Raw genomic sequence first — 23,744 nt, forward strand, 5'->3', positions numbered from 1 at the left:
CGAAGGGACGAGAGCCACTGGCCCCCGAGCCACGGGGCAGAAAGTTTGGGCCAGGGGTATGCCCTGCTGCCCCGGCCCCAGCTTCTCCAGCCGAGCGGGGCTGGCCCCCGGGGACGGCCAAGGCTGGGGAGAAGCACACTGGGTTCGGGCTGGAGCCTCCCTGCCGCGGCTCCGGAGATTCCGCCGGGAGCGCCCCCAGCCCGCCCCCTGGAGGGCCCTGCGCGCGGCTCGCCGCCTACCCTCGCGCACAGCGCAGCGCGGCGGCCCCGGTCCCCTTTAGGGAGCCGTGGGAGCCCCTTCCTTCCCACAACTCCTTCGGGTCAACTCCTGTGAAGCCTCCACCGCCCCCCACCCGGGAACTCGGGCAGGGCTCCCGCGGCCTAGGTGCTGGAGGAGAAAGGAACTGCACCCCGCGGGGTGGCTAACCCCTGATCCCACCCGCGCGGGCTCCAGCCGCCTTCCCGGGCGCGCCCCGCCGGGCTGGGATCTCCGTGCGCCTCGGCCTCCCCCCGCTGGGGAGTTCCCTGCACCGGGCATTGTGCCGCCGCCGCCGCCACCACCGCCGCCGCCGCCACCCAGCGCGCGGGACTCCCCTGCATCTCCATGGAGCCCGACCCCGGGGCCTTCCCCTTCACAAAACCGCCCCTCCGGCCTCCGGCCGGGGCCACGTGTCCCGACCCCAGCCCGGGAAGGAGGCGGGGAGCCCAGACCCCGCGCAGAGACCCCTGACCCTGAGGGCACCACCCCTCCCCGTGCGCCCTCGGGACGGTCCCCAGCCGCTCTCTGCAGCCCCGCCTCCCTCTGCGGGGTCTCGAGCGCCCCTCCCCGGGGCCGCGTTCCTCCCCCTTCCCCCCTCCCGCCCCCGGCCCTCTCCACGCGAAGGTAATGACCGCCGCAGGGCGCAGGGCGATGCGCGGGCGGCGGGGGTCGGGCTACTCACAGGCTCAGCGCTCCCCGCGGCAGGTGACGGGGGCCCGGCGGCCATGCCCCGGCTGCATCCCGGCCGCCGAGCGGGCAGCGGCGTCCCGGGGCCGCGCGGGCACCGGCGAGCCGGGGGCGAGGGGCACGCGGGCCGGGCTCGGGCGGCGGCGGCGGCGTCTCCTCCGACCACGCGAGCGGCTGGGGCCGGGGCCGGGCGGCTATCCGAAGAGGCTCCGGCGGCTCCGGAGCAGCCCCGCGGCTCGGCGCTCTGCACTCGCTCTTCCTCGCCGCCTCCTCTCCCTCTCCCTCTCTCTCTGGCCCCCTCCCTCCCTCCTCTCTCTCCCTCGCGCCTCTCTCTCCTCCCCCTTTCGCTCTCTCCCTCTCCCCGGTTCCTCTGGCTCGCTCGGCTGGAGCGAGGAGACGGCGGGAGCACGCGGCGGCGGCGGCTCGGGCGGAGCGCGCGGCGCGCGGCAGGGAGGGGGCTCGGGCGGCCGCGCGGCCGGGGACAGCGGCGGGGCGGGGAGGCCCGACGCGCCCTGGCGGCCCGCAGCGCCAGCCCCGCGGAGTCCCGGCGAGGGAGGAGTGGGCGAGGCGAAGGGGTCCCCAGATACCCCAGCTGCCGCGGTCCCTGCGAGCGCCGCCCTCCGGCCCAGGCCCCGCCTCTCCTCCCTCCCCCTCTCCGTCCCTCCATGCGATCGCGGGGGGAGGGGGGCAGGCAGCTCCTATGAGGACCCCTGTCCTCGCACCTCCCTGGCCGTGGCCCCAGAGATGCCCCCGAAATGGAACTCAGGCTGGCCTGCCTCCCCTCCCCTCCCCTCCTCTTCGCCCACAGGCCTGACAATCAGGTGCCTTGCCTTCCTCCGGGGATGGAGAGTGGACGGGCCACACAGGCCACTGCTGGAGCCCTCCTCCAGACTGGCCGACCCAACCTACCTGGACATTCCCGAAAAGTGGGGCTGTCACTGCCGCAGGTCAGCTTAGGAGGTGCCTGAGTCAGAAGGGCGGGTATTCGCTGTTCCCACCCCGGGCCGCTCTCCCCACCCCCTGGCTGAGGGCTGGGAGGGAGAAGGAAGCCAAAGCAAAAGGCCAGAGCGGAGACCCTGGGGGGCAGCGGGCCGGGGCCCCTGGAGGGCAGGAAGGTCAGTACCAAAGGCAGGTGGGAGGACCCCGACTGTCCCAAACAGACCCACAGGATTGGGCATGGCCTTGCTCCCGTTTCTAAGGAAAAAACAGATGCTGTGCCCAGAACGCCACGGGGTTGGGGGGGGTGGGGGGAGAGCTGTAACTTCAAAGACGTTCTCGATCTAAAAACAAATGAGAAGCCCATCCCAGGTTGCTTTCCCTTCTGGATGCTGCTTCTGGAACCACGGGGTCCCTCCTTGTACCCAGCTGGCCTGCTTCTCTGTGTGAGGCGAAAGCGTGTCACGGAATGTGGGGTTTGTAAGGGGCCTAGAAGCTGCAGAGGCGGTGAAGGGAGGGACGCGAACTCTGTCCCCGTGTGCCCGGGGCTCCGAGCGGCCAGCGGCCTTCCCCGCAGGGCGAGGGCAGACAGTGTCCAAGACAAGTGGCTACCGTCCACTTACAAGCTTGATGCTTTTAATTTCTGGCCCTCCGGCCTGTCTGCATCACTGATCCATCTTGGCCAGTGGGAGTCCAGTGAGCTGCTCGGCCTCCAGCTAACGCCGGATAAATGCCTTGTCTACCAGCAAGACAGCTGCTTGGTTGACTGAACTCTCTCCAGCCCCCATATTTTAAATGGCACGTCCCCGCTCGGAAGACCTAATTGGCTCTCTCTGTCCTCTGCTGTCGGGTGGCCCGGGCTTCCGTGGCCTCCAACTTGTGCCTGGGCCCACCCACTCCCCATCACCCAACTGTCTCCTCACAGGCCAAGCCTCTTCCTTCATGGGCAAGGTACGGCTCCTTATAGGCCGCTCTTCTGGATCATTCTAGAAAAGCCCTCTGAAGGCAGTACCGAATCTTGTTCCCAAGCTCCAGCCAGTGCTCAGCTCCCTCGTGGCTCGGCCGAAGTCGGCATCTGTGGCGGCTTTGGCCACGGGACCCACACACCAGGATCCTCCCCTTGGGGACAGGCTCCAGCGAGGCTGGCCTCATGACCAGCCCCAGGGAATACGTCCTTCCAGCTGCGGCTGCCATCAAGCTAGGGATCCGGCCAGAAAAGGGCATCAGGACCCATCTGTACATCCTCTTTTCCAGAGCACCTAGGAGGCTGCCCATCCTGGACCATCAGCCACGAGGATTTTACAAACCCCTGACATGGAGACTTTTTGTTGTTTGCTTTTTTGAGCGAGAACGAGGAAGAGGAACTGAGAATGGTCCTTCGCGATAATAATTAGGGACAAAACGAAGGATTTACCTCTGAGACTACAATGGCAAGGGAGCACTGCTAATTTCGCACCTCCGAAAAGCCCCACTAAAACTACACAGAGATTCCGTGTCGAAATCCACCCCCGGGAGCTAGGGGGCAGGAGGACAGACGAGAACGGCCTGGGCAGAGGAGACAGGACAGGCAGGTGGCGCCTGGCCTCGTCACGCCGCCTCCCAGCCCCCGGCGGGAACAGGCTTGGAGCCAGGGGGCCGGGCACCTGTGCGGGTAGAGGGGGCAGCAAAGGGCGGCAGAGATGTGTCCAGGCCCCCAGGCCCCTGATGGCTGTCTGCTCCGGACCCCCGGATGGCCGGCCGCCCCGGAGGCGTGTCCCCTGAGGAGAATGAAGCAGGGGCCCTGCAGCCAGAGAGGCATCCCCGACTCCAGAGGCTGAGCGCCCCGCTCGGCCCCCAGAGCACCCCGTCCTGCGGGCAAGGCCAGGAGAGGCCCTTTCTCCTCCCGCAGGTTTTAGGGGAAACCCCAAAATATAAACTTGCTGTTTCCCAGCGGACAGCGAGCCAGTCTCCCTCCAGGGAAGCCCCAGTGGACAAGCCACCGGGTCCTCAGAGTTCCCGGGGGCTCTGCACGCCCCTCCCCTGCATGTGAGTAGACAGCCCCACCCCCCCACATTGAGGAAAACGTTCAGAGAAGAGCCACCGAATAACCCGGGGCGGGTGGGAGGGGGCACCTTTGAGGAAACAATGGGGAGAACGGACCAGAAACGGCCACTCTCACACCCTCGGAGACGGCAGAGAAGACCGGCATCCAGGGCCGGGAGCAGGACGCCCTCTGAGGGAGGAAGGCACTCAGAGAACAAAACCAGGCAAATTTCCCCAGAAATGATCTCCCAGTTCTTAGCACAACAGATGGAAATGACCCACGTGAAGGCCTGTGAACATGGAAAGCAAAGCACCGAGGACAGGGAGAGACCCCCACACGTTTCCAGGTCCCATAAAAAGGGGCCCAGCTGAGAAGGGGCCTCAGTCTGTAGAGCAGAGCAGGCGCTTCCCTCCGCCAAGGGGCCACCTTTCCCGGCCGGGAAGCCCTTCCTTCCCAGCCAAGCAGCACATGTGAGGTGCAGATAAAGACACCGCCACGTGCAAGGTTTCAGAGGCCCTCGTTCCCTGCGTGCCGGTTCTCAGGAGGCCACTGGAAGGTGCGCCCCGACTAAGCCGGGTGGGGGAGGGGGCAGCCTGAAGGCAGATGAGCCAGCGGGTCCCACAAAGGGGGAGACAGGGGCGTCGGCGGGGAGGTCAGACACAGGGAAGACGGTGGAGGGAGGCCGTCGGAACAGAGCAGGTGCTGGCAGGTCCGGCCGGCAGTGCGCACACGTGAGGACACGCTGTCCTCACCACAACGCCTCTGGACTCCTGGGGCGTCCGGGGGGCTGTCAGCTGAGAGTCTGGCTCTTGATTTCAGCTCAGGCCATGACCTCGCGGTTTGTGAGTTCAAGCCCCATGTCAGGTTCTGTGCCAACAACATGGAGCCTGCTCGGGATTCTCTCTCTCTCTCTCTCTCTCTCTCTCTCTCTCTCTCTCAGCCTCCCACCCTCCCCAGCTTGCACCCTGTCTCTCTCTCCCTCTGTCAAAATAAATAAACAAACATTTTTAAAAATGCCTCTGGCGTCACGCTGCCCTTCTAACACCGAACGCTGCCGCCCAGGGTCTGGCCAGTGCCCGGCCTGGCAGAGCCCCTGCCCTCTTCCCCAAGCAGCCGCCTGTACAAGCTGAAACCAACTCCTTTCACCCCTCGGACGCGGCCTCTTAGAGTCAGGAGGGTGGCCGCGGCGGGACAGAGCGCGCCGACCAGCCTGTCCACCCACCAACCTGCCAGGCATGCCGCCGGGGCGGGCCCTCCGCTCCCCGGGAAGCCCTCGCGGCCTTGCCAAGAGCCTCCCTCAACAGGTGCCTTCAGGGCCGGTGGCTTCACTGGCTCCCGAAGGAGTTGGTCGGGGGCCAGACTGTGACCCCAAAACCACCCGCCTGTCTTCTTTCTCCCCAACCCTGCATCCAAGACTAGCAGCCTGAAGCGGCCACAGCAGAAAGGACACCGTGGCTCTTCAGAGTGACCAGGGACGTGGGGGAGGGAAGCAGGGTGCAGGGGACTTCTTCTTCCTGGCCAGTCGTTCCTGACCTTGTTAGAGCCGTAGATGACCAGCTGATGTGCCGGCGGAGAGGGTCACCGGGCTTCCTGCTTTAGTCTTTCCATCCCTCGGAGCAAACGAGAAGGCTACTTAAGGCAGTGATGACCTCCTTGTTAGGAAGCACCCTCCTACGCCCCCTCTTGCCCCGTCGCCCCCTCCACAACAACATCTGTAGGACATACACACGCACACAGTGCTTCCGTTTCCCCGCCCCCAAGCGGGCTCGCTGGCCACTGCTGGCCATTCAGGGTGTCCCGTGTGGGCGGCAGTCCGAGCCGCACCGTGGACCCTAGAGAAGCGCCTGCCTGTGTCCACAGCCACCCCGCAGGGACTGCCCCCTGTGGGGCAAACAACCCACTAGCATTCTTGCGTGCGGAGCAGACGTGCAAAGGCCTATACTCTGTAGGGCTCCAGGGGGTGTGTCCGGCCCCATGAAATCGAGATCATGGTGAAACCTGGGGGTCAGAGGCTCTAAGTACTGACTTAACCCTGGCCTCTGGTCACAGCTGGTGGAGAAGCCCTCATCCCACGCGAGGCCACAGCACCAGCCACGACAGCTGGGCTGGCCATCCGGCTACACACCTGAGCCACGACTCATCCGCCCCTTACTCCTGGCAGGCGACCGCAACGTCTTTTTCACTAGGAAGGGAGAGCTCACTCCCCCGCCCCCATCTGCCTTTCCTCCCAGAGCCCCTCCTGCTGTCTCTGGTCCAGCCCTCTCGCCTCCTCCTCTCCCATCTTTCCTGCCCTGGGGGCCTTCACCCACCAGCCTGATCGCAGGTCAGGTCTCACCCAGGCTGTGATGGCCGTCTGAGACGCTGCTCTCTCCCGGAGGCCCCCACCGCCCTCTCCCCGCTATGGATGCCAGTTCCCACCTGCTCCCAGCACCCCACAGAATGCCTCTCCCAGGGCCACCAGGGATGGGGGTCCCCAAAGCAGCCTGTGCTCCACCCTCTGTGCGCATGATCACTTAAGGCAGGCGGCCCTGCTATCCACTCCCTTTCTGGGAACTTCCTCTCCATCCTGAGCGGCAGCAAGCCTTCCTGCTCTTCCCTCCTCCTTCCTCCCGTTCGCTTCCCTCACTGCTCCCCAAATCCCAGCTTTCCCCGAAACTCTGTCTCCAGTTCACGTTATTTTCCCCCACCATCTCACCCCTTCCCCGGCTTCCCGTCCCAGACGCCTTCGTGGCATTTCCAATCAGAAGCAGTTCTAGAGTTCATGTGGTGCAGTCCCCTCCTATCGCTTCCGAGGAAACTGAGGCTCAGAGCAGCCGGGCCCTCGGGGCGCTTGGATCCTCAAGCCAGCCCCCGAGTCTGGGAGCGGGGCTGCCCCACCACACCGCACCTCCCACATCACGTGCAGGGAGCAGGTAGGCGTGTCTGCACTGTCATATACTCACTTCCAGACTTGATATTTTATTTAAGCGCGTGCAGCTCTGTATCAGTGCCCAGTTGCTTGCAGTGCTGACATTTATCTTCTCCAGAGGAGGGCGAACCCCTTGCAAATCATGCCATGTCTCCTCCCACGTGGACGGGAAATGTCAGAGGGAGACCCAGACAGCTCGGGGTCCCGTGTCCACACTGCACATACTTCCCCCTCCGCCCTGCTATTGATAGCGCAGCTCCTTCTGGAGAGCCGAGACGGCCTGGGGACCGTGCGAGGGGCACGGGGCACCGCATCCCCAGGTGCCACCCAACTTTCCCGACGGGGGGGAGGCGGGGACGGCTGGAGCCAAGGGCCTCCTAGAGCAGATGCCGAGGTCCGTCCGAGGCCCAGCAGACTCTTCCCCTCTTCCTAGGCCTACTTGTGTTGAGTGGGACCCACGCCACATCTCTGAGCTCAGCCTGTGATCGCACAATAATACCCACCCCGAAAACAAATTAAAAATAGGAAAAATCCATCCGAGTCGTGTGTCTGCTGAGGCAGAGAGCTGTCAGATTGCTAGGCAACCCCAGGCAGTCCTGCGGGAAGAAGGTCTGTGCTAAGCTTGTTCCACAGAAGTAGCGCTCTTGTCCCTTTTGTGCGGATGAGCTCAGCCGAATCCGAGCAGACGCGAACAGAGGGAAGGCGCGAGCTGCCTGAGCCGAAGGCGCGTGCATCCGCCCGGACGGCCGGGTTCTCCGGGGGACAGAGGAGACGCCGGGTGTCCACAGGACCAGAGACACCTGGATGCACACGGGAAAACCAATCTGATTTCTCCGTGTTTCCCAAGAGCCACGTGGGTAGCACCGTGTAGGCAAAATAGCTGAATTTTAACGGAGCCCGCCCCCCCCCTTCGTTCTTCATGCCCTCCAGCAAGAGGTGAAGGCAAGTTCAGAGGCTGGGGGCAGATGCAAGACGGATGCGTGGCAGGAGGCGGGCTGAGGAGACAGAGAGCCACAACCCCGAGTCCCGAGCACGTGCGGCTCTGTGCTCCCGAGGCACACGCGTTCCTGCAATCACACCACAGTGCTCGTGGGCATCCAAACGTTGACCACACGTGTAAAACACTTTTTAAAAGAAAAGGCGGGAAATGTGGTGTCATGAAGAATGACGAGGGTTTTCCATTTGACACTAAAGTGCTCAGAGCAGGAGAGGGCAAGGCCTGCCTGACGCGCGGCGACCACGCTGGGCCTCGGCGGCGGTGGCAACCTGGGGCTGCCGGGACTCAACACCGGGAGCGCAAGACCACAGAAACATGTTCTCTCACAGCCCAGGAGGCCAGAAGTCCCAAATCAATGCATCAGCAGGGCCGCACCACCTCTCAGGGCTACGGGGAGAGGCTGCCCCAAGCCCTCTCCAGCTTCCGGGGCCTGCTGGCCACTCCTGGGGCTCCCTGGCTCATGGCAACAGCACCTCAGCTCTTCCTCTGTCCCCACGTGGCCTCCTTTGTGCGCCCCCCTCTTGCAAGGGCATGACATTGCATGCAGGCCCCACCTAATCCAGCATGACTCATCTTAACCAACTGCGTCCTCGAAAGCCCTATTTCCCAGGAAGGGCCCCTCCTGAGGTGCTGGGCCTTTGGACATATGCTTCGTCCAGAGGATCAATAATGAAATGAGACAAGCTTCAGAGCAGGCACGCGCTGGCCATCATCTGATCCAGCCCCTCCCTCTGTGGGAACCTCTCTTACCTTACACCTTCCAACAGGGTGTCACCCAGCTCGACCTGAGCACCACCTCGCAGGGGGAGGACACTCCCCCCCAGAGGGGGACCTGCACCTGCTGGAAAACGTTCTTCCAACGCTGACCTCAGACCCACCCTGCCTGCTCGCCGTCCAGCTGGGGGTTCGCCTCCCCCTCCTGGGGTGATGGGGAACAGGGAAGAGTGATCATCGCTCCTTCCTACACTGTCAAGCCCAGCACACAGGGTGCCCTCAGGCACACACACAGGTGCACACACTGGCACACACTGCACACAGATGCCCACAGGTGCACAGGTAAACACAGGTATGAACACCAGCACACACAGCACACAGATGCCCACAGATGTACACAGGTACACACAGATGCACACAGGCATGCGCACAGGTATACACAGGTGCACACAGTGCACACAGATGCCCACAGGTGCCTCCAGGTGCACAGAGATGCCCACAGGCACACATAGGTGCACACAGGTAGACACAGGCATGCACAGAGATGCATATAGGTTGCACAAGCATACACACAGGTGCACAAAAGTATGCACACTGGCACAGAGAGCACACAAATGCCCACAGGCACACACAGGTGTGCACACAGATGCATACAGGCACATACGGGTACACACAGGCATGCACACAGGTTCACAAAGGTGCACACAAATGCCCACAGATGCCCATAGGTGCACATAGGTAGACACAGGTATGAACACCAACACAGAGATGCCCATGGGTGCACACGGGCACACACCGACATGCACACAGGTATACACAGGCACACACAGGAGCCTACACGTGCACACAGATGCACAGAGGCACACACAGGTACACACAGACATGCACACAGATGCCCACAGCTGGACACAGACATGCACATGGGTGCACAAAGGTATGCACACCAGCACACACAGCACACAGAAGCCCCCAGGCACCCATAGGTGGACACACACAGGTGTGCACACAGGTGTGTACACAGGCGCACACAGGTGCGCAAAGGTGTGCACACCACACATAGCACACAGATGCACACAGGTGCACAGAGATGCACATAAGCATACACACACATACAGAAGTACACATGCGGTCCCACAGCTGCTTTTCAAATGATCTCTTCCCACCCTAACTGCCATCCTGGAATTTTGCACGAGTGTATGGAGGCGCCAGAACATGGCGGAACCCAGATCCACCCCCACAGCAGCTGAACGGCAAAGAAGTGATACATTCCTAATAGTCACTGCAACGGGCTGCCTGGTTTCAAGCCCATTTCTTCTGCCCCATTTCTCTGTATATACCTCCAAACATGGCGAGGGGCCTTCTTCAGGACCCTGCCAAATTTAATTCACTGCCCACCGATCTGGTTGTCATCTGACACATCAGCCTGTCCATCGGCTCATACCATTCCTGGATCGGAAGCAGGACTGAAGGGGCACCTGGGTGGTTCAGTGAGTTAAGCGTCCAACTTGGCTCAGGTCATGATTTCACGGTTCATGGGTTCAAGTCCCGCGTCGGGCTCTGTGCTGACAGCTCAGAGCCTAGAGCCTGTTTCAGATTCTGTGTTTCTCTCTTTCTCTACCCCTCCCCCACTCATCCTCTGTCTCTCTCCGTCTCAAAAATAAATAAACTATAAAATATTTTTTTAAAAAAAGAAAGCAAGCAAGCAGGATTGAAGAGCTGACCAAGGCCAGCAAGAAACGTTGGGGGCAGGGGAGCATGAGAGTGGGTCACGGCTCTGTACTTTTTAAGGATACAGCTACTAAATCACAGCAACTAGCACAGAAAGAAAGCTTTACTAAACCACTTTGAATGGCTTTTATCCATCACATTTAGAATATACCAAATTCCTTCATGGAAAATTCAGACCTTTGCTACTCCATGAATTTCTTTTATTTCTTCCAGTTTCACCGAGATATAAGTGACGTAGGACATCGTATTAGTTGTAGACATAAGAAGCGGTGACTCAATATTCATACATACAGCGGTCACCACAACAAGCTAGGCTAACATCTGTCACCTCACAAAGTGACATGTGCTTTAATTCCTCGTGATTCCAAGAACTTCTCAGTGGCAGCTGGTGGCATCATCGGGTGACTGAGACAGGTCAGGGTCAGTTTCGCGGGGGCATGACCCAGTGTCCTTTTGAGGCCAAGTACAGCCCACGTCCCCCCAGTCATTAAGTGATCACGTGCATACGAAGGATGCGTGGCTGTGTGCCGTCAGACCCCTAGGGGCGCCCGCTGCTGCCTCATGGCTTCCTGCACCCTCACGATACCATCTTCATCCTACCAGACAGGACACTGGACACAGCTCAGGAGCTCCCTGCATCCACCACCACCCCCCCACCACCACCGCCCCAAGGGGACAGGGAGGAGAAAACTGGGCCATTCTTGCCTTTGAATCCATGCTTACTTTGAACTTCATTCTCCCTGGTTTAAGATCTTCCACAGAAGACCCTGTTTGCACTGTGGCCTCACTGATGCCCTTCGCCCTGGAGACCCCTGAGGCACTGCACTGTTCCAGGCTCCTGTACAAACACGACCCCGTTACATCACCAGAGGCAGCAGCCAGTGGTCACCCTCGCCAGCCAGACTCTTGGCTCCGCGGGCCTCCGTCTGCCTGAGCAGCCGGCGGAGCCTAGAGCCGCCTCCCTCCAGCTCCTGCAGGCTCTGGAGGGGGCGTCCGTCACGCAGAGCCTGCCCGCAAGGACTCCGCCCTGCACGCCTGTGTCCCAGGGCCACTGCGGTGAAGCGCCACAAGCTGGCGGCTTCAGCGGCATCTGGAGGTCTGGAATGAAGGCAGAAGCAGGGCTGGCACTTCGGAGGCCTCCCCCCCGGGCTCCTAGACGGCCATCTTCCCCCCAACACAGAGGTGCCCCTCTGTGTGTGTCTGCATCCTGACATCTTCTCCTAAGTGGGAAGGCGGCCGACTGGATTAGAGCCCACCCACCACCATGACCGCCTTTAACCTAACTTCCACCCCATCTCTGAGCGCAGGTGCGTCCTGACGTACTGGGGTTACGGCTTCAGCACGTGAATTCCCTTCACTTGTGGGCGTCCCAGCTTCTCCCTCCACAGCCGGCGATCCCCGTACCTCCCTGCCCCCCACGTTAGCACCCCCTTCTGTACTTTGTGCCCGGTCCTCCCAACCCCATGCCCTGGCCGTAGCCCGGACCCTCGGCTCCCGCCCCTCATTCCTGCACACCTAACACCCAAAAGCAGGATGCCCCCAAAACACCACTCACAGCCTGCTCTCCCCGGCAGAATCCTCTGCGGCTCCTCCTCACCGAAGGGGACACCGCCCATGCCCTGGACCGGGCCCTCAGAGCTCTCCACTGGCGTCGCCCGATCTGCTCAGACACATTTTCCTAGCGCTACCCTATGCCCGGCATCGAACCTCATTAACTCCCCCACGAACACGCCCCGAGCAGGTGCTTCTACAGATGAATAAACCGAGGACTAGAGGGGACGGGGCCTTCCCAGGGTCTCACGGGACAGGCAGGAGTGGGATGCGCGGGAGGCCGGTGACTGTGTCGTGAAGGACTGGGCACCCCGATCCCGTGGGCAATGTGGGCCTGAAACCCCTCACCTACAGCGCAGTGGGGTACACGCTGCCGAGGGCTGACTGTGCCCCACGAGATGCCGTCCAAGTCCTAACCCCGTGTAGCCCAGAGCGTGACCTTGTTTGGATACAGGGCCCTTGCAGATGTCATTGAGGTGAGATGAGGTCACAACGGGAGCCCCTAACCCAGTACGTCTGGCATTCTTAGAAGAGGGCGGGACCAGGGCCAGATCCGCGTCGAGAGCACGTGAGGACAGTCACAGAGCAGAAGGCCATGTGCTACCGAGGTGGGTACAGGGGTGACAGCTGCCGCCTCCAGGGACACTATAGGGAACCAAATCCTGCGCTTGCTGAGGGCGCAGGCCCTGCTCCCCAGACCCCTGGCCTCTACACCTAGGCCAGGACCTGCTGCCACTGGGCAGAGCCACCCGGACACTGCTGCGCACACAGCCTGGTGGGTGGGCCGTGCAGGTGGCGCACTACTTGGAGCCCAAGACGGTGGCCCACAGCACCAGCCAGAGCAGAAGGCGTGGCGGCCCCGCCCCACCCCCAGAACCCCGCCTCCGCCCAGGCAGGGATGTCCCCTGCTCGAGGAAGCACACAGACGCTCGAGCGCCAGCCCAGATTAGGGAGCTTCCCGCTGGCGGCGGATAAGTCGCCAGACAGTCTCCAGGGAGCTCACGGTGCCTGGATGCCCAGAGCAGGCCCCCCGCGTGGCGTGTCCATCCAGCCCCAGGGAGTCCCCTCCGGAAAGGACCGAGGCCGTGATGGCTGCCTCAGCACGGAGAGGACAGGCCGGGCACCGACAAGCGGTTACACGATGCAGGGGAAGAAATGTGTGTCCTCCCACATTTACAGGTTGAATCCTAGCCCCCAAGGTGATGACATCAGGCGGTGGGGCCCTTGGGAGGAAACTGGATCACAAGCCTCAAGAACAGGTGAGTGCCCGGGAGAAAGAGACACCCCGGGGCTCCCTCAGCCCTGCGGAGCAGTCACTGCCAGAGGGCAAACCGCGCGGCTCGAAAGGGACCCGTGATACCATCCCCACAATCCAGACAGTGAAGGCAGAGTCTGTCACCCAGAAAGCTTCCTCCTGCATGCTGTGCTCTCTCCCCCACCCCACCCCTGCCTCCCCCACCACCACCCATCCAACCGCTGCCCTGTCTCCTGTCATTCTAGATCACTCCACGTTTTCTGGAATTTTGCATAAATACCATTATTCAGAACAGCCTCTCTTATCTGGTCTGGCCTCTTCCACTTAGCATCGGCCCCTGGAGAGGCAGGCCTGCTGCCGTGTGGACCCGTGCCTCACTCCCGGCTGCTGCCGAGCGGTAGGTACTCCGCTGCCTGGATGCACCACCACTGGCTTACCGTTACCGATGCGCATCTGGGCCATCTCCAGCCTGCGCTGTCACCGATAAGGCCACCATGGATGTCCGTAAGGACACGTGCGCTTGATTTATAAGCGAATTGGGGAGATGGGCAGGGGGCTTGCTGCCGCTCACACACACAGACAGCTGTGGCCCCTGGTTACAACAGAGAGCATCTGCTACCACCAGCAGAGAAGCTAACTTTGGGGAACAAAGGGGTGTTTGGGGGGCTAGAAACTGCTTACGTTTTCGTGGTTGTTCAGGCAAAAGAAAATCTCATCGACTATTAGTGGGACACAGCTCACTGCAGTGACTGAACAGGAGTGCAATGGATTCTCAAACTCGTGGTCCTGGGGGACCAGCCCCCAGGCCTATTTAGCATGAAAACGGGCAGTCCCTTAGAATCGCCGTCCCCGGGGAGAGCTTAGGAAGCATCTCCCCACATGCGACACAAGGTGTTCATGTCACGTGATGACAGACCGCGATGTTTAGCTGGTTCACCACGGTCTACAATAGGGACACCACCTCCCAGCCTCCCTTGCAGCTAGGTGTGATCACGTGACTATATTTGAGTCAATGGGATGTAAGAAGAAGCGGCACCTACAGCTTGTGGGTCAGGCCCTCAAGGGGAGGGGAGACCCCTACCCCTGACCCCACCCTCACCTCCCGATTCCCCCCCAGAGGTCTGGAACACTAACAAAGGGGCGCCTCTGAGAACAAACGTGTGAAGACAGCACCTGAAGTGTGGGGACCCCCAGAGAAGAGCCTGGATCTCCAGGTGAGCTCCTGGAGCTCGGCCACCTCCCTCTGACCTCCTGCAGGCTCTGTGTGGAGGCCCGTCCCCATCCTAACTGGAACCACATTTCTGCCTCGTCCCAGCATCAGGCCTCTGCCCGGAGCTGCAGGACAGGCTGGGTTGAGAGCACTGATGTATTTCGGACAAAACGGAAAACCTGTGGCCACACAGGCCACCTGACCGCCCGGCCACGCAGCGAGGCTCCGGGCCCGCGCGGGGGGCCCTACCTCTGCCACACTGGGTCTCTTTTGTCCCTGTGGTGGCCATAAAGGACCCTGAGCTCCCAGCTTCTTCGGACCAGTGCTCCTTCCTTGTCCCCCACGTGCACCTTCAAGACAGCTGGCCCCTGGAGTCACCCACAACAGAGGTCCCCGTGACAAAAATGAGATATCCACCTACAGGGACTGTCGGCCAAGCACAGCTACAAGGCTCCTAACCCTCGCAGCCAGTTCCCAGAGCCAGAAGGTGGCCTCCCCAAGGCCGGGTACAGAGGGCCTGGGCACCCAGCCCAGCCTCACCACCTGCCGGCCAGGAACAGAACATTCCCATCGTCAGGCCTCCACTCTCTCCTCTGCTGAGGGCTGGGGCCAGACCCCACAAGCCCCCAGGCACCTCCAGGAGCCAGACCTCACCATTCTACGTGACACGCTGACCCTGGGGGCGGCGGGGGGACAGGTAGGCCACCTACAGTTCCCGGTGATCCGCTTCCCTCCACTCCTCCTACGGGAAGTCCACTCGCTTACAGTTCAAAGTCAAACCTGGGGCCCTGGGCCCCCGAAACCCTGGCCCCTCTAGGCTGGGCTTCACCATTGCCCCTTGGGCAGTTTCTCCTCGAAGAAAACCTTGTTCTCAGGCCTGCCCCTTGCCCAAGGCTCCCCGCTGGGCCCAGTCCCCAAGAACAGGGGAATTTGAGCATTTAGAAGCCCCCTGCAGACGTACCCCCACCGCCCAGCTCCAAAAAGAACAGTGACCTTTCCTTGGCCAGGCCCCAGCCCCCATTGCTGTCCCCATCCCACCCACCCGGAGGGTCCCACCTCTGTGGCCCTAGACAGGCACAGGCTTAGGGGCTACAAACCCTGGCCCGGGCTTTGGACCCCAGACTGACACTGGCCCAGAAGTGCCCTCTGCTCAGCTCTCAGCAGACCCAGCTCGTCTGTCCCCACAAGCCCCTGGACGGCGGGGCCAGGGCTGACCCGTGACCTCAGGGCCGACACAGCAGCCCGGCAGCGAGTGCGTCCCCTGCCCTGCTCCATCGCAGCCGGCGGAGTCCCAGCAGTCATGACACACGGCACAGCAGGCTGAAGTGGCTGGCTGCAGGGCTAGTGAGGACGGCCTTGTCCCTTTTTTTTTTTTAATTGAGGTGAAATTCACATAACACAAAATTAACCGTTTTCAAAGTACAGTAGCATCTGGAACATTCACAATGTTGTACAATCATCACCCTGTCGAGTTCCAGAACGCCTCCATCATCCCAAAAGGAGAGCGTGTACCCACGAGGCAGACGCTCCCTAGTCCGCCACCCCCCGTGCTTTCTGAACAGGACAGTCACACTCACCTTGCCTCCATCCAGGCTTTGCCACTTGCCCCACCGACACTCGGGGGGCCTTCCGGGAGCATCGCTTGAAGGAACAGGCAAAATCCTAAGCTGCCTTCTACCCAAAGACACTCCTCATGCAGGCCCTCGCTTGTTCACGTATTCAACAAGGACTCCTCAAGCACCAGTGACGGGCGTGAAAAGGGGTCAACCCGGCCATCCAGGCGCTGGGTGATGAGCTGCAGAGGCAGATCAGCGAACAGCTAAATGACAATGCCACGTGGTGAGCACTTTGAGAACACGAAGAAATATCCGCCCCAGAGCGGCCCTGCCACCCTTCAAGAACCTTTCCACGTGTGCTCCTGCGCTCATGGCCGCCTTCCTTGCCAGCGCCATCTTTTTCTTTTTTATTTTTTAAGTTTATTTTCAGAGAGAACATGCAAGCAGCAGGGTAAGGGCAGAGAGAGAGAGAGAATCCCAGTGGGCTCCGCACTGTCAGCACAGAGCCCGATGCAGGGCTCAAACCCATGAACCGTGACATCACGACCTGAGCCAAAAGCAAGAGTTGGACACTCAGTCGACTGAGCCCCCAGCTGCCCCTCTCCAGCGCCATCTGTACACGCCTAAGACAGGGACACGTGCGCAGGACAAGACCACAGCCAGCAATTCACAGAAGCCAACTTTAAAAGGACTCCAGGGTGGCAAAGTGTCTAATCTCACCAGTCACCAAAGCAACGCAAATCTAAACAAAAACACACTTGCGTTTTTCTCCACCAGCTGGATTCTGAAGCTGCCGACCACATCCGGCCCTTCTGCTGGGAAGTGACCCTCGTGCGCGCTGGCTGGTGGGATCCGCAGCTGGGTAATCCTCCTGGAGGGCAGACTGGCACTTGGATCAAAAGCTCTCAAATTGTGTTTAACCTTTAACTCAGCAATTCCACTTGTAGGAATTTACCCTAAGGAGAAACTCAGGAGCAAATGCAAAGATTTATCTCCAAAGATTTGTGTGCTAGAATATCTGCGGCTTATGGCATCAAAAGACTGAAAACAGGCTAAGTGTCCAGGTCTGGGGGGGTCGGTAAATAATTTGCGCACTCATTAAAAATCCTATTGTAGAAGGATATCGAATGCCGCTGCGAAGTGTTTGTACACCATCAAATGAAAAGGTCTACAAACCAGAATGTGCCAATTACATGCCTTCAGCCTCCAGAACAGGCTAGAAGGACTCACCCTGTAGAGCTGGCCGCGATTCCCTCTGCAGACGGATATTGGGTGATTTCTTCTTTTATTTGTTCTTGAACTTTACCGTCTATACTGAGTTTCCTACCTTGAACCTGAATTGTATCTGTAATCAAGAAAAACATAAGGAGCGTTTTTCTAATCTGATTAGAAATGTTACAGAGGCGGGAGCGCCCGCTTGCAGGAGGAGGGGGAATGGAAAGCATCCCTGATAAACGCGTGGAGCCGCCTGCAGGCTGGGAAGGTTCCCCTGCATCTGACGGGGAGACTGACGAGCGCCCCAGGGGAGCACAGCCTGCGCGCAGCACCTCGCATGAGCTGGTTTGACACAGCACTGATGATGCAAACCTGTCACCGGGCTGCGGAGCGGTGGGGGGGGGGGGGGAAGATGCGTCTTTGCTGCTGCTGTTTTTATCTGTCGCTCAGTAGCGGGACTCAAAACACTGCTGCGGAGGAGCGTCTGAGGGGCAGCTTGCTTTATTCCAGGAGGCAACATCCCGCGATGTGCTGCAGGTCCAGCCTCTTGATGTTCCCTTCAGATCAGGCTTTTAAATCGATGTGCTGGTGCCTCGCCCGCTGGGAGCTCTGGGTGCGCCCTCGGGGCTCAGGGACCACCGCAAGGCACACCCCAGCCCTCCCTCAGGCTCTCCTCAGAAGGCCTGCACCTAGGGTTGTTATTCTTTTATTAATTTTTTAATATTTATTTATTTTTGAGACAGAGAGAGAGAGACAGCATAAGCAGGGGAGGGTCAGAGAGAGAGGGAGACACAGAATCTGAAGCAGCTCCGGACTCTGAGCTGTCAGCACAGAGCCCAACACGGGGCTCGAACCCACAAACTGTGAGATCATGACCTGAGCCGAAGCCGGACGCTTAACCGACTGAGCCCCCCAGGTGCCCCGAGGGTTATTATTCTGAACTGAAGTTCTGGAAGTTTCATCACCAAAATTTGTATTTTTAAAGCTTGTGACTCGTGCGAAGAAGAGAACAAAATAAGTAATATTTATTGAACTCCTACTCAGTGCTAGGCACCTAACATGCGTTTTCTCATTTAATCTTCAAAAAATAATGCTGTGAGGTTGGCATTGTTTCCCGCGGCCTGCAGATAAGGAAACCGAGCCTCCGAGAGCCTAAGTATGTCAGGCCCTCAGGGCAGGCTCCAGACGGGGCAGGAGGCCCCGAGCCGTCGAAGAGGACACGAGGGAGTCCGGGAGGGAGAGCCCCGACTTCCTGTTACCTCCCGGCCCCTGAGGGCCCGAGGAACCCAGCCTCCCTTGAGACCCCCTGTAAGTGCTGGCGGCGTCAGAGGACGGGCCACCGTCCACCCCCGCCCGGCTCGGGAACCCCGCGGCTGAAGAGCGCACAGCCCAGGGGGCTGTCAGGGGAGACAGTCCAGCGGCGCCCGGCGCAGGAGTCTGAGCCCCCTTCCTCGTGAAGCGGCTTTCAGAAACCAGGAGACAGCTCTATTGGGAGAAGAGCGCTAATTAAATTTACTGGGATCATTGAAGAGGAAATTATTTAATATTCTGAACAGATTTAATATTTGAAAGCATGGACGGCCTTGATCCGTTGTGGGTGGGTTCTCTGCCGTGGGGACCCGCACAGGGCGGGGGTCTGCGTCCCAGCCCGTGGGAGGGGCCAGAGCTGCCCTGGAAGCAGAGGGGGCAAGGGGGTGGGGAGGAGCCGGGAGGGGCCGAGGGGCAAGGTGCCCGTTGTAACCGAGCCCCCACCCTCAAAGGCCCCTGCGGCCACCCCTTACAGCGAGGCAAAGTCCTACCCGTGACCCCTGCAGGTCCCAGCATCTACCTGCATGCACCCCCCTCCCTGTAACCAGCGTCGCTGCTGGCCAGGCCATGCATCAGGTGGGAGGGCCCGGAAGGCCGTGGACTCCCGGGAACGCATGATGCAGACACCCCTGAGTCCCAAGGGGGATGAAGGAGGCGAACAGGCACCTTCATCCCATCCCTGAGATGCGGGCGTCTGGGATGAGGCTCTGCCTGCTCAGCTTGACGCTGCCCAGAGACCATCAACAGGTCCTCTGAGAAGCCGTTCCTGCAGGAGCCACATTCTCCCGTCACCAGGACGCGTCCCCAGAGCTCTGAACAGTAGCTGACGCCAGGCCTGTCCCTAAAGGCTCACTGGCGAGGCCCCGGGCTGGGAGTCAGCCTCAGCCACCGCCCACGGATGAGCTCGGGGTCACGGCACTCTGGGGGCACAAGCACGGAGCAGAGAGGACCATGTGGCCGAAGGGACAGCAGGCTGGGGCCGCCACCAGCCAAAGGGACTGGGCTCCACCAACCCCAAGGCCAGCTGTGTGGGCCCCTGTAGGCAGGAGAAGGGGAGGGCAGGGCAGAGGAAAGGGAGGTCAGCGCTCTCCCCACTTCCTGCTGGGACGGTGAGGCGGAGGGCTGCGGACACTCCCGACAAGAGTGGGGCCGGCCACGGTGAGGAGGGGTCCCAGCCTGGCCCTCGAAGTACCAAATAGGGCAGCTCACCTCACCTCGCTTCATCAGAAAGATAATCCCTCGGAGCTCACTAATGGGGCGGAGCTGGCCTGGGAGAGTCAATGCTGTCTCTCTCTCTCTCTCGCTCTCTCGCTCTCTCTCTCTCTCTCACACATGCACACACACACACACACACACACACACCGCTCGCTGGGCCTCCCTACCGGATGACCTCATCTCTCCCAGTGCACGTGAGAATCCTCGCACTGGGGCTGGAGGCAGAGGACAGGTCAGAGCGCTGTCAGTACCAAGCAGCCCCCCCAGGACACAGCATCCACCGGCCCCTTGTAAGTCACTGTGAAGGAAGCAGACCGTGTGGGCTGGAGGAACAGGCAGAGGCCACAGCAGCTCCTGCCCAGGGGCACCCAGTCCTTGACGCGCAGAGGCCGCCCCATTGCTGCCTAGCCGCCTGGCCCCAGGGGGGGTCCCAGTCAAGAGGTGTGGAGCACAGAGGGGGCACCGGGCCAAATGTGGGCCCAGCAAGTACCACGACCAGCCTTCAGGGAGAGCCCTGGCCTCACTGAGACTTCAGCAGTGGTGTGTGTGTGCGTGTGTGTGTACACGTGTGTGTGTGTGTGTGTGTATATGTGTACACGTATATGTAAGTGACTGTCTGCCCCACACTCCCAGGGCTGGAGCCTGGGCACATGCTCTAGAACCATAATTAAAAGTCAGTAACGATGGGGCGCCTGGGTAGCTTAGTCGGTTAAGCGTCCGACTTTTGCTTGGGTCATGATCTCGCGGTTCGTGGGTTCGAGCCCCGCGTCGGGCTCTGTGCTGACTGCCAGCTCAGAGCCTGGAGCCTGTTTCAGTCTGTGACTCCCTCTCTCTCTGACTCTCCCCTGCTCACGCTGTCTCTCTCTCTCTCCTAGAAATAAATAAAAAATATTAAAAAAAAAAAAAGTCAGTAACGAGCGCCAGGGGGGGTGCGGCCACGTTCTCCCCACTGCACCAGGACCAGCTCTTGGGGTTCAGCTGAGGCTCCCTCTCCCTTCCGAGCCTTTCCCTGGACACCAGCAGCTTCCTGACCGCGGCCCTGACGCACCGCCCTCGCACCGACAGAACTCTGAGACGGGTACTTTGTTGGTCTTTAAATTGTCTCTCCCACTTAGCTCCCTGTTCACACTAAGACGAGGCAGGCCTGTGGCCCCCGTCCAAGCACCTAAAACCCCATGAAGTAACCCTTGAGCCAGTTTCTCTCCATCGGCCTCTGCGGCACCAGGCTCACCCAGCTGGCCGCCCTCGGCGTCGGTCAGAGGCGCCCTTGAGCCCAGCACGACCACGTGCCTCTCCCACGCTCCCCGGAGCGCTGCTTCCAGCTCCATCTTCGGTGGGGAGCAGCAGACCCCCCTGCACGTGACCGTGGATCAGCCCCTGCGCGGCGCACCCTCAGAGCCACTGGCAGCAGGCAGGAAAGGTGGGAGGGCCCCCCCGGCTCCCTGCAGGCACGAACCCCGCATCCGCTGTGGGCTTCTGGGCTCACTGGACACGGGGCCCAGCCTGCGAGGCCGACCACCCAGCCCCGAGGGTTCACAAAGTACCCACCGGGTTCCGGTCAGCGCAGGTAACAAGAAACAGGAGGCGCAGACTCCCAGAGGGCAGGGACCGTGAGGGGGTCAGCGCTGGGCACCAAGGGACATGACTTCCGGGCCTCCCACCCTGCCCTTTACTGTCTACGCCTCCTTGACTTCAGCTGTGCCCTTGACTATGAAAGTGACACTGACACAGATGGCCTGCACGGATTCCCCACGTTCTCTGCTGTAATTCAGGTCTGAACTGTGAGGTAGGGAGGAGACAAGCCTGGAGCTCGGGGCGGGGGCACGGTCAAGGGTTGGAGGGCTCCAGGAAGGCCCTGCAACGAGAGGCAAGTCCTCAGAGGCACCAGAAGTTTCTATCCTCTTAGAGGCTGGAGACGGCGGCTGGGAAGGAGCCTGGGAAGCCCAGCGCCTGGCATCCAGGGGTTCCTCAGGCTGGGCGAGGCCATGTGCCCTCCCTGCCTCCTCCCAGACCGTCCCCCTGGGCACAGACCGTGAAGCCAGGGAAAATGGAGGCCAAGTCACTTTGCTAGAGACACTGTAACATAATGAGTTGCCTTAAAACTCTTAAAATTATCTTGAAATAATTAAATATGAGGTAAAACACAGAAGCCAAAAAAGGAAAACGCTTGTAACTGAAAAGGCCCCTGGCTGTCCTTTACTTACTGATTTGCCAGAACTTTTTAGTTGTGAACAACTTCTAAGGGATGGATTTCCCTCACAAATAAAAAGTTCTGGCAAACCAGGAAGTGCAGGACAAAGAACCCACAGAGAAACAACTGCACTGAAAGATATAAATGGTTATTACACGTAGGAAGAGACGTTCCTCTCACTCATAATTACAGAAACTCAACTGATAGCAAGACACCGTTATTAAGCATCAGAGCAGCAAAAATATTTAAAATACACAGCATTCGAAAAGGAACGAGTAAAAAGACACTCTCTGATACTCAGCAGATGCAACTAAATTGGTAAAACCCTGTGGAGGGGCCATTCGGTGAAGTTTACCGATTTTTGGTCACACGTCCCTTTGATCTGACAATTCCTCATGCAGAAATCCATCCAGCAATACGGGGGGGGGGTGTCCACCCAATAAACAAGGGAGACCTTTATGTGCTGATGCACCAGTATGTCCACAAAAGAACTATAACCAAACCAGCAAGTTCCAGAACGATATGCATAACGTAAGAGAGGGACTTACGGGAGAGGGTCAGCCAGGAACCCTTCCCTACTTTTGAATTTTTCTATACTGTTTAAATTTTTTGCCACAGCTTTTGGTTGTTTTTGTTTTTCCACAGAAAACCGTGGTTTTAAGGGAAACAAGAAGACCACGTTCGGGTTTTCTTGGTAAACTTAGTTATCTTTCCCATCTCACTTTTTTTATTGTTAATGTTAAACGAGCTTCTTTCAGGGGGAAAAAAGTATAAAGTACAGATTTTTCAAACAGAGACAAATCTAAAAAACCATTCATAATCCCACAGTTGAAACTCAACCACTGGTAACACTTGGGGTTTGAACTACCCACACCTCGTTTATGCACGTACCCAAGAATGCGTATGAGCATAGACAGGGTTCGGGCTCTGTGATAATGTATTTTTTGCCATATTCTGAGTCACTCCCATGAGCACAGAAAGACGCTGTAATATCTGCCGGCAACAGCGACACTGAAGGCCTCCCTCGACAGTCTTTCAGACCGCATGGACTCTCTCCTCCCCCGGCAGGAAGACTCCTTGCAAGAGTTGTCTGTATGTGCTGGTCCCACGTCATGCCTGCCCGTGTTCTCTTGAAGAGACTCTAAGCAAGTTTAAGGCCACTGTCTGTACAAAACCTGCCGTGATCACCACTGCCCCTCCAACACGGCAGTCCGTCCTCAGCCCTCACCTTCCTGTCTCTCCCGCAACGCGGGCATGATCATTAGCCCGCTTGCTCCTTGGAAGCCTCTCCTTACTTGGCCTCTGGGACACCACCTTCTCTCCAGGATGCTCTCGGCACCTGGCTAGTTTCTCATCTCCTGAAGCTCCAGACGTGGAAGTGCCCGAGTGCTCAATTCGGAGACATCTTCCCCTCTAAACAGGAAAGATCACTTCTCACATTATTAGGTCCATGGCTTTAAAAGTCAAGTGTATTGGGGCGCCTGGGTGGCTTAGTCAGTTAAGCGTCCGACTTTCACTTAGGTCATGATCTCGCGGTTCGTGGGTTCGAGCCCCGCGTCGGGCTCTGTGCTGAATTGCCAGCTCAGAGCCTGGAGCCTGTTTCAGTCTGTGACTCCCTCTCTCTGACCCTCCCCTGCTCACGCTGTCTCTCTCTCTCTCTCTCTTAGAAATAAATAAAAAACATTAAAAAAAAAAAAAAGTCAAATGTAATCCCGAGAGCAACCACTAAAAACAGTGCGACAGGCAAGGCTTCAAAACATACAAGTTAGAATGGAAACAAATGCAAACAAAAGTAACCACAATGAAGGACGAAAGGAGGTACAAATGGACACGAACCGGAGAACTCGGACAGAAAGCCAAGTCAAATGAGAGAGTTAATTCTGCCCTTAACAATAATTACACTAGATGTAAACGCACTAAATCTTACTCCAGTGAAAAGGTAGAGATTGGGGCTCCTGGAGGGGCTCCGTCAGGTAAGCATCCAACTTTCAG

General features: G+C 59.4%; 1 protein-coding gene across 6 annotated transcripts in view; it reads right to left on the reverse strand.

The window, feature by feature from the left end:
- RBFOX3 (RNA binding fox-1 homolog 3) overlaps nucleotides 1–23,744 on the reverse strand; it is a 437,228-nt gene that overhangs the window by 404,657 nt on the left and 8,827 nt on the right. For 5 of the 6 annotated variants that reach the window (XM_039226516.1, XM_039226513.1, XM_039226514.1 and 2 more), the window contains exon 1: nucleotides 941–1,005. The exons of the other annotated variant lie outside the window; for it this stretch is intronic. The gene's annotated coding sequence lies outside the window, so the exon portion shown is untranslated. Of the gene's footprint in view, nucleotides 1–940; nucleotides 1,006–23,744 lie in introns of those variants that run through there. 6 annotated transcript variants of the gene reach the window in all.

This window comes from Hyaena hyaena, unplaced genomic scaffold (assembly GCF_003009895.1).
Source record: "Hyaena hyaena isolate Hyena2069 unplaced genomic scaffold, ASM300989v1 scaffold_21, whole genome shotgun sequence".
Lineage (NCBI taxonomy): Eukaryota > Metazoa > Chordata > Mammalia > Carnivora > Hyaenidae > Hyaena > Hyaena hyaena.